The following is an 11,358-nucleotide window of genomic DNA, read 5'->3' as shown; positions in this document are numbered from 1 at the left end:
CTTCAGTGGTCATTTTTTAGGTTATTGAGTAATTTACTGTTAAAACCTATCAAGTCATGGAAGCTTTTGCCCAATATAGGTTGTTCAACTGACAGTGGGGAAAAGGCCATATCCAGTAACATGTATAACATAAGGCTTTTACAGATAAAGCACCTGCAGTTGCCTTGAGGTACTAGCAATGAATAGCAACAGAAAACCATCAGGTGGAACTGTGAGAGCCTTTACAAACTCAACTATGTATGAAGTGATAGAATTACAACTACATTTTATGCACAGCTATCCAAGCACAAAAGGTGTAAGGACAGATCACTTTTGATAACTCCTTTTTATCATTTTTAGTGTGCATTCACTTTGGGACTGCAGTGGGCTGTGTATCTTCCTTGTGGAAGGTATATTCATACAGCTGACAAAATGTATAATAGAGAGATAAGATAGATTCTACTTTGCCCAACATTGTGAAGATAATCACTAATTGCTGAACTTAGTGCAATCTGTGTGAAGATGTCAGCAACTGAATTAAGGTATAACTTTCATAGAATCATAGAATCACCAAGGTTGAAAAGACTTCCAAGATCATCCAGTCCAATCATCCTTCTATCATGAATATTTCCCACTAAAACTTGTTCCTCAGTATGACATCTAAATGCTTCTTGAACACCTCTGGTTACGATGACTCAAACACCTCCCTGGGCAGCCTGTTACAGCATCCGGCCATGCTTTCAGAAAATAAATTCTTCCTAACATTCAGCCTGAATCTTCCCTGACACAACTTGAGGCTGTTCCCTCTTGTCCTACTGCTAGTTACATAGGAGAAGAGGACAACCACAGCCTCTCTTCAGGTAGCTGTAGAGAGCAATAAGGTGTTCCCTGAGCCTTCTCTTCTCCAGACAAAATGATTCCAGTTCTCTCAGCCACTCCTCATAAGACTTGTGCTAGACACCTCCCTAACTTTCTTCTCTGGACATGCTCCAGGGTCTCAATGTCTTTCTGTAGTGAGGGGCTTAAAACTGAGCACAGTATTCAAGGTGAAGCTCCATCAGTGCTGACTACAGAGGGATAATCAATTTCTTGCTCCTGCTGGTAACACTGTTTTTGATGCCATTGGCCTTCTTAGCCACCTGGGCACACTGTTGGCTCCTGTTCAGCCAAGCATCAATTAACATCTCCAGGTCAATTTCTTCCACATGGTCTTCTAGCCACTCTGCCCCAAACCTGCAGCTATGCCTGGGGTTATTGTGGCCAAAGTGTAGGACTCAGCACTTGGCCTTGTACTTCCTCCCATTGGCCTCAGCCCAGCTATTCAGCCTGTCAGTATATCAGATATCAGATCCCTCTATAGGGCCTTCTTACCCCAGGCAGATCAACACTGATTCCCAACTTTGTGTCATCTGCAAACTTACTGAGGGTGCACACAATCCCCTTATCCAGTTTATCAATACATATATTGAACAGGACAGGCCTCGGTACCAATCCGTGTGGAATATCACTTGTAACTGGTCGCCGTCTGGATTTAATTCCATTCACCACCACTCTGTTCGCCTGGCCATCCAGCCCGTTCTTTCCCCAGCAAAGAATGTACCTGTCCAATCCATGATCTGCCAGCTTCTACAGGAAAATAGTGTGGAAGATAGTGTCAAAGTCTTTGCTGAAGTCTAAATAGGCTATACCAACAGTCTTTCCCCCACCCACCAGGCAAGTCACTCTATCATAGGAGATCAAGTTGGTCAAGCAGAACATAATTTTCATGAAACCATGCTGGCTGGGCATGATGTCCCAGTTGTCCCACAAATGCCATGTGATCTTGAGGGGATGATCTGTTCTATAACCTTTCCCAGCACTGAGGTCAGGCTAATGGTCCTGTAGCTCCCCAGATCCTCATTTCATCTCTGATATTTGCAATCTCGTACTTATTTTTGCAAATGTTTCCAAATCCAGATTTCCAAATAATCACATTGTAGTGGGACTAAATATTACAAGATTGCACTTCCTTTGCTTTGCATACAGACCTGAGATGCGAAAGTTCTGATTTTGCTGTTTCATTTAATAACTCATAAGAGACAGACTTGCTGGGTGTTAGATGATTTTTGAAGCATGCTGAAAAAAAGTTTTGAGAAAAGTTAAGTGTTCCTACTTTCCGTGTTCAATATATTCCTAGATTTTTTGGTGGAAACCAAAATAACTATGCAAACTCCCACTCTATTTTATTAAAATACATTCTTTTTTCCTGGAAGTAATTGTAAAGAAGGATAAACATCACTCTTCTTTTTTCCCCCTATCTGGTACAAGAAATTTCTTTACATCTCCTACAATTAATTTGTATCAAAAATATGTCATTCTCAGAAGATCATATTATTTCATGCAAAACTCTCTTTGGACATCTAGAGTTTACATCTACACATTAAACAGGTTAGGTGAATCAGATTGCAGAAATCTGGAGCAGAGTAACAAGAGTGAGTATTTAAAAGTCTTTGGAGTAAGATAAAGGTAATGTTTTTTTTATCTTTCAGTATATTTTTTCTACATAGATTTGAAATACAAACAGCTGTACTTGGTATTCATGCCAGTAAGTCGCTTCTATCAATGTAATCATATGAAAAAGTTACCTCTGAGAATTAAACTGATAATTGCTAATTTAATTTGTGATTATATAAATAGGAGTACCAGGAATTTTTGACATACATGGGGAAAATACATATAAATAAAAGTTAGTGAGGGAATTTATAATATCTACTATATCTTGTCACAATAAATACTAGATTTTGCTGAAGCACTTACTAATTGGTTTTTGATTCTTTACCCAACTATATAATTGCAGTTGATTAAAAGCATCTTAATTTTTTTGTCAACAAAGGGGTGAAAATAGTGCTAATTCAGTCTGAATTTAAAAGACCTCATTCCCCCATAACAAAGGACAACAACTTATGCTACAGAGAAGAATCAACAAAAAATGCACAGAGGTTTTGAAAATGTTTATTATTTTTCAGTTAACTGAAAACATATAATACAAGATTCAGTTGAAAAGGCATGTTTTACCTATTAATAAATGTATCATATGTTAAAATTATTCTCATCTTAGGTTTAAACCTGTCTGAAAAGAAGTGGTCATGAAATAGAATTCAGGTAAATATATATATATTTTTAAGTATAACTGCTTGTTTATTTAAATGAATACAGGCCATCACCACACTGTATCTATATATTATACACTAGCTTGTCTTTTACATTGTGGGGATATTTTGAGTGCTTGAGCTGACTGTACAACATAACAGTAGGCCTGGTATAAAAATTACTAAATAGCAGTAGCTATTAAAAATGTTTCTATTATTATTATTATTATTATTATTATTATTATTAAAAATTGATCACATTGGGAGTTGTCTGGACTCATAGCTACTCGGTCAAAAATAGCATTTTCATTTATTTCCCACAATGTCCACATTGTGCTCAATGATCTCAAGAGTCGTTTTATTCTTCATGTTTCGTATACTTGATTATAAGCCTGTTTGTCTATATGAGAGTTGCTGGTTTTGATAGAAAGTAAAACCACCTTAACCTTTTGGGGACCTTTCAAAAAATGTAATTATACTTGAGATAGCTGCCAAATGCACACATATACGCTGATTTTCCTCATAATTTGCGATACTTTAAGGTTTCATATCCATATAAAAGCCTTCTTCTGATTAACCAAAGAATTTAAAGCTGTGAATTCCCATCAAAACAAAGATTTTGGTGGGCTTCAGATGGATCCTCAAACATAGAATCATAGAATAGCCTGAGTTGAAAAGGGCCTCAAAGATCATCTTGTTTCAACCCCCCTGCCATGGGCAGGGTCACAAACCATTAGATCACCAGTGGGATTGAGTTACAAGGGATTGAGATGCATGTTCACTGCCAAGCAAGGAAGAACTTGAAGGATGATTTTCGAAATGAGTTAGTTATCTTTTTCAGAAAGTATAATTTCATCTAATAAATTTGTCACACTCAGGAAGCTAGGAAAAGAAATTAAAACTGTTGGAAGAACTAATCTTACACTTGATTTTTTTTCTAGCTTTTTTTTGTAATAAATAAATTATTCTATGATGTTGTCAACTTTTTACAAGCAATATAGCTATAGTATTTTAATACTATAATTCATTTTGTATTAGTTTCTGTGATAACAGAATTGTATGTGATTGAAACTGCAGTTCTAGGGACTTTAATTTGCTAATGAACAGAGCATATAGCAAACTGATGTACAGAGTGTCTATTTTAATAGGCCTTAGACTTCAGTTTTGCTCAGAAATTTGTGGAAGCTAGTACAAGTCAAATACTACAGGTTACATCACTCAACACAAAGAAAATATTTTAAAATATAGATCACATGCTATAGATATATCAAAGATCAGAAGTATGTGACCTAGACAAAAATTCTATAAATAAGGAGATGGAATTTGAAGCGCAAAATAACAGTTCCCAAAATGATAATTATTGTCATTGTTTGAAAGGCACACACCTAAAAATGAGTCTATTACTGCAATTATCTAGATTTTTTCCTTTTCTGTCCACTATTTCTGCATTTCCTTGCTTCAAAGAAATATTTGTTTCCATAATGTATTGCTTTTCACATGCCTGAATGGCTAAAGTCTTCCATCAACTGCACTCAAATATACTGTCGTCATTCTACTAATGAGGATAAAGTTGTATGGTCTCAGGTTACTTTAGTAATTAGTTACCAGTTTTTAATTCCTATGCCTTTCATGGAAGCAGTATGTCTACTTTTTAAGCCTACATGTCTGAGCATATCTCAGAATGCTTTATAAAAGCCAGATTATTTCTACCTTGAAGTTCAACTACCGTATTTGGAGCCTGTGAAATTAGACCTCATGATTACTGAAAACTATGTGTGAAGATAGCCACAGCCCTGTGCTGCAGGGCTATAAGCATATATTACTTGAGCACAGAAATTAGTTTAAATTAGCTAATGGCAGACAAAAGAAAGGGCTAGACTTTAAAAGCTAAATAAAATAAACAACAACAATAAAAGAGGTAAAAATACAGTTTCATCTGTTCTGTTTAGACTGCATCCCATTGGATAAATTAAAGCTAGTTTGTTTGTGGTTGCCTTTTCTGCAACTCAGTGCTGTAGAACTTGTCACAGCTTTGGTATTAGAATTGCTGTGGCAATGGATAACTCATAAGTGTAAATTTTTTTTTTTTTAAGCAAAGTATTAGGGACTGGCTCACTGTAGCTCTGCCCTTTTTCACCTTCTCAAACTAAGTAACAAACTTGCTTTCTAAGTCCAAAATGGCTTCAACTTTTCTGTAACTCCATTTGATGTCGTAACCTTCTCTGAGCAGTTTCTTCAAGACCATCCTAAATTAACTCCTAGGGGTAAATGTTATATTTGTAAGCTTGAAGCAAAATCCTTTTCTAATCAGCGTTTCTTACTGATAGTTTATAATTTCCAAAGACTAGTTCTGAGACTGTACTTATTAGTCTGGCTATGAAGATATGTCATAAAATTAAATGGGTCCTCAGTTCTTTTTTATAACAAAGCTTCTGTTGTTTCTCTGTCAAACTAATTGAAGCTTCCTCTGCCGATGCATTTTCATGTCTATTAGTTTCCCAAAAGCAGGAATGTCAATCACACAATCACTCTGCTGCTGTTCTGCTGTTGACCTGATTTGGCAGTGAAAAGGAACAAGTGCTTCTGTGCAATCAAACTGGATGTGATGGATGCCATAGAGACGCTGATAGATTCACTTTGTACCAGGCAGTAGCAGTAAGAGCAAGCAGTAAGCAGCAGAGCAAGAGAGAATGCACTATGGGAAAGAGTTGCTTTGGAAGTGACTTTTTCAGAGGTCTGTGCTAAAAGAAGAAAGTACAGGTATGAAAACAAGGTAATAACTGTGCATATATGTTGAGTAGATTAAAAATTTGTACACACAGTTGTAAGAATGCTAGGTAATACTGGAGTTTTTAAAAACAAACAAACAAACAAACAAACAAACAGAAAGCAAACACAACAGAGATTTGCCTGAGAAAATCTAAACTACTTGTTTTTCCAACCTGGTAGTACCTAGGTCTACATGTTTATGGATTAATTACATTTTTTTTGGAATTTATTTGAAAATACTTCAGAAATTCACAGTGAAACAGAAGAGGCTCCAATGGATACACGCATAATTTCCAAATAAAATTTCAAATAATTTAAAATGCAGAGAATTATCATAGAATCATAGAATGGCTTGAGTTAGAAGGGACCTTAAAGCCCACCCAGTTCCTACCCCCCTGCCCTGGGCAGGGCTGCCACCCAGCAGATCACACTGCCTAGAACCCCCATCCAACTGAAAGCCTTTTTTATTGCCCTCACAGTACTGTCTAGTTTTAACTCTAATTGAGCTTTGGTCTCATGCACTTTTTTTTTCCCCATAATGGTGAACAGCATCTCTGTACTCCTCCTGCGTTTCCCAACCTTGCTACCAGTGACTATACACCTTGTTTTTCAACTTAAGCTCTAGACAAAGGTCCCTGCTTAGCCAAGACAGCCTTCATCCCAGCCTGCATGACTTTTCAGCATTTTGGACTTGCCTGTTCCTGTGTTCATGAAAGGTGGCACTTAAAAAGTGATCCCCACTAAAGGACCTCAAGGTTTCCAAAATCACAAGAGCTGTTTCTGTGTAGAAGACGTATTTCATATCTGGATATATGTGTGCCCTTTTTTCAGTATTTCTGTTGGAGGACACAATACCAAAAGTGATCTATGGAAGAGTTTTTTGCAGGCATTTTATTGCCCTTGTCTCTTTTCTTTAAATAGATGTTCAAACACTTTTATCTTTTGGAGAATCCAGTATCTGCAAGTCAGAGGCAGTCAGGCCTTCCACATTTAGAGGGGAGGAAAGGGAAGGCAGTTATTTCTTCTTCTTTATTCAATGATTGCACTGACTCCAACATTAGGATCTGAAAATTATAGCTGTAGTTAAAATGAAAGAGAAATAACTAGCCCATTAAGTGCCTACACCAGAAAAAAAATATTTATAATCTCTGTATGATTTGTTCCCTATTAAACCATCCCCTTTGCTATAGAGAGACACACTGAGATGTATAATTGAACTATATAAACACGTTAGCAGAAATTTAACAGAAAAACAGTGAATTGCTTGTGTGTTAGTCCTTTTTTGTTGTTAAACAGTTTCCTTTTGACAAGTTACTATATAATTTTCTCCCAAACCACCTTTTATCTGACAGAAAAAAAAAAAATGAAAAAGAGGAAGGAGAAAAAGGAAAAAGTCTTTTCACATTACAGAGATACCTAGTCCTCCTCCAACATATTCAAATCAGAAGAGCTATGAAATAAATATTCAATAATTTGATGAAGAAAAAATACATAGCTAAGCCCTCTTGACCTTTTATGCAGCCCATTAGCAGTCTGCTAACATCTGTTTTGTAATTAATGTGCTAATCAAGGCAGGAGGGTTCACTGGTTACTACACTTCTGTATGGATTTCTAGCTTTGATGCCATGTAGCTATCTCAATTAGTCTGCAGCTCTCCTAATGTAGCCTGCTCCTGAAGGAAGAAAATTGGTTTTGGATTTTAATGCTTCATAACGAAGCAGTCCCTAAATGTACAGTGAATTTATTATGCTTTATGCTGAAACTGATTTTCTTTCTTCAAGAAGTATATGTGTCCTTAAAACTTAGATGCAGAACAAATGATATTCAAATGTGTCCCAAAATGAGATATTTGGGAATAGTTTACAACTTGCAGGCAAACAGCCACAATCATAGAGCTGAAAAATCTGTCAAAATGCTGTTTGCTTAGGTTCTGTCCACATACACACAAAAACAAATCATTTTATGCCAGATATTTCATGTCCACTTGCAATATTAATACTGTTAGAATTACTGAAATGTCACCTAGAAAGTAGAAAAGCATTTGAAAACTGTCATGTGGATAAGGTTCCCATGGAAACAAATTTTCTTGATATCCATGTGTTCAATATAGTCGCTTGCAATTTTGTTTGGGCACTGACATAAATAAACAGATAAATAAATAAAATAAATAAATAAATAAATAAATAAATAAGAAAGAAAGAAATGCTGAAACAATGTCTTCTAAATATCTACATTTTTTTAAGTTTATAAAAATCTTCATTTAACACAATGTATGGCTCATGCAATACAAAATCAGTAACCTGATCGACATTCACCACTTCTAGCCAGAGCTGTCATACTAGGTAAAACATATAAATGGTTTGACTAAGAAAATCATAAGATTTTACCAGAGTGAGCACAGCACCATGAGTTCCTAATTAAGTATATAGACAGAATATACTATAATGTTTGCAAAATGTAAACATTACTGAATCTGCTATGGCAAGTCATCAAGACTGTTATGCATAACTCCAAAAGAAAAGACACACTAGATGCTGAAAAAAAACCTGTAGGTCTTCCCCCTTCAAAAGCACTTGTAAAAAAGTAGAATGTGGTAGGTATAATCAGAGAGAAATTAAAGAACTGATTTTCAAAGATGAAATGCTGTCACAAGGCTACCTGGGATAAGAATTAATATATGGAGAACTGACCCTTGTAAATAACTGTAAAGTTTATTCTATCTCTCTCACTCCCTCTCAAAATAAAATAAAATAAAATAATTCCACAAAACAAAAATGGAAACAAAAAAAGATCCTATTTTTTTTTTCAAGTTTTGATATCACAAAATTAAAATATGCTTCTCCTTTCTCCAAAACTGAAACACAACACCCTTGGAATCTTCTATACTGTATCCAAGAAGTCTTAATTCCACCTCCTGTGATATTTCTATTGTCACTTTAAGTCTTCATTGGCTGAAAACCAAGATTTGCTTTTCCAGTACCCATATTAGTAACAAATATATTGGTAGCCAAACAGCTGTGTAGCTAGGACCCTTAATTTGTTTCACACATGAAGCACTAAGGGCTTCAACTTCAGTAGTGTTCTGTCTTTATTGTGTCCTAGGCCAGAAAATTCATTTTGTATGCTAGAAGCTCTCTACTTTTCATCTCAAAATATTTGGTGACTTTAAGGTTTTTACTCTACTTATATTTTTCAGGAGTCACCTGAGGTTACATTGACTAATTTTACATTCATGATTGCCTAATTTTCTTCAGTTATCTTATATCCTTCGTGACTCTATAACGCCTAACATCTCTTTTTACTTTGTAAATGCTCATGTAAAATAAACAGTTCCATTATGCTGGACAATGATTCTTCAGCATGAATTGATGTGAACCATATGCTTGTATATATTGCCTCACTGAAGAAGAAAATAATATATTTGAAACAAAGACACCTACATAATATTTAAGAAACCTGCAGTTGAGGATTCTTTCTACTGACACTTTTCACAGAATCACAGAACTGAAGGGGTTGGAAGGGGCCCTCTGGAGAATATCTAGTCTAACTTCAATGCTAAAGCAGGTTCCCTACACCAGGTCGCATTAGGAAAGTATTCAGACAGGTTTTGAATATCTCCAGACAGTCTGTTCCAGTGCTCTGTTACTCTCAGAGTAAAAAAGTTTTTCCTCGTGTTATTATGGAACACCCTGTGTTCCAGTTTTTGCCCACTGCCCATTGTTCTATCACTGCTTACCACTGAGAAGATTCCATCCTCATCCACTTGCCTCCCACACTCTAGATATTTATAAACAATAATGAGATTCCTTCCTCAGGATAGAGGGGGAAAAAAATGTGTAGAAGGGGAATAAAAACAGTCTACAGAGAGAGAAAATATGTGTTTGAAGGACAAAATGTAAGAATGGACATCTTTTGTTTCAATCAAATGCAGCTTGTGGAGATTTTAAACTGTAGGGTTTTGAGTAGTTACACTGGGTCTTTAAACTTACTTAAAACATTCTTAACCTGGATTATCAAAGTTATGCCTCTACGTTTTGAGCCCAAGCAAAATAAAAATAAGGAGCATACTAAAAGCTTGAGGTAAATCATTGTTTTTCGTATTGCAACAGCAAAAGCTGTAACTGAGTACACATTTTCTAGGAAGTCCAATAGCATATTTTTCCACTTTGCCTATATTTGTTAATTACAAAAATATTAACCTGAGTATACTTTGCTACACTGCCTACTCAATTCAAGCAAAAAGCAGAAAAAAAATTAAAACTTGCTATGTCGCTTAATTTTATAAGCCATATATAAGTCTTATCCTAGGGTGAATTAAGTATAGTATAGCTAAGTGGTCCTACTGTACTCAGCGTTGGTGCAGCCTCACATTGAGTACTGTGTGTAGATTCAGATGCTACAATATATAAGAAGGACATAAAATTGTCAGTTGTTCAAAAAAGTGCTATGAAGATGGTGAAGGGTCTGGAGGGCAAAATATAGAAGGCAAAACTGAGGTCCCTGAGTTTGTTCAGCCCAGAGAGGAGGAGCTGAGAGGCCTGATGGTGGCTGCAGCTCCTCACGAGGAGCGGTGGGGCAGTGCTGAGCTCTGCTCTCTGTGACAACTACAGGGCCTGAGGGAACAGCATGGAGCTGTGTCAGGGGAGGGGTGGCTCGGGGTTAGGGACAGGTGCTGCACCAGATGGTGGTCGGGCCCTGGAACAGGCTTCCCAGGGTACTAGTGAATGCTCCATGTTGATGATGTTCAATAAAAATTTGGAGAACACTCTTAGTTACATGTTTAATTACTAGATTGCCCTACATGGAGCCAGGAGATGAACTTGATGATTTTCATGTGTCCCTTTCAGCTCAAATGTTCTATTATTCTATGATTTCCTGAGATTAGCAAAATCTGTATTATACAGCTGATATCTGTTTATTAAAATTTATTAATGTCCTTAATTCTAGCTGTGCAATACTAATGATATAATTTGATATGGATGACCTAATGCATTTTTTGTATGTTACATCAGTATAAGAATGTCCGAAATATAACTGTATTTGTGGTTTCCCTGGTTAAAAGAAGGATGCATTACATAACTGTAAAACCATTCTTTGTATCAATGTTGTATTTGCTAAACATAGAATAAAGACTCTTCTGAGAATCTTTGTTATTCAACTCTGCAATCTATATGCCAACATAATGACAAATTCTGGGAGACGAGGAAGACATACACAAGAGTTTTAGTCAGTGAATTAATGAATTTTTGACACTTAGACACCTCTTCTTCAAGCTCAAGATTCATGTACCCTAAAAGTAAGAAATCGAGGAAAGACGGCAAGAGGCCTGCATGGATGAAAAAGGAACCCACAGAATTCAGGATAAACTAAAAGTAAAGAGGAAGGTCCATGAAACATCCTGTCCACCTGGGAAGAATTAAGGAATGTTGTCAGATCCTGTAGGTATGCAGTGAGGAAGGCTAGGGCCCTCTAGAATTCAACC

Source organism: Lagopus leucura, unplaced genomic scaffold, assembly GCF_019238085.1.
Source record: "Lagopus leucura isolate 7727_CA_CO unplaced genomic scaffold, USGS_WTPT01 Super-Scaffold_100002, whole genome shotgun sequence".
NCBI classification, from domain to species: domain Eukaryota; kingdom Metazoa; phylum Chordata; class Aves; order Galliformes; family Phasianidae; genus Lagopus; species Lagopus leucura.
The sequence above is the reverse complement of the archived record's forward strand: the minus strand, read 5'-3'. Positions refer to the sequence as shown.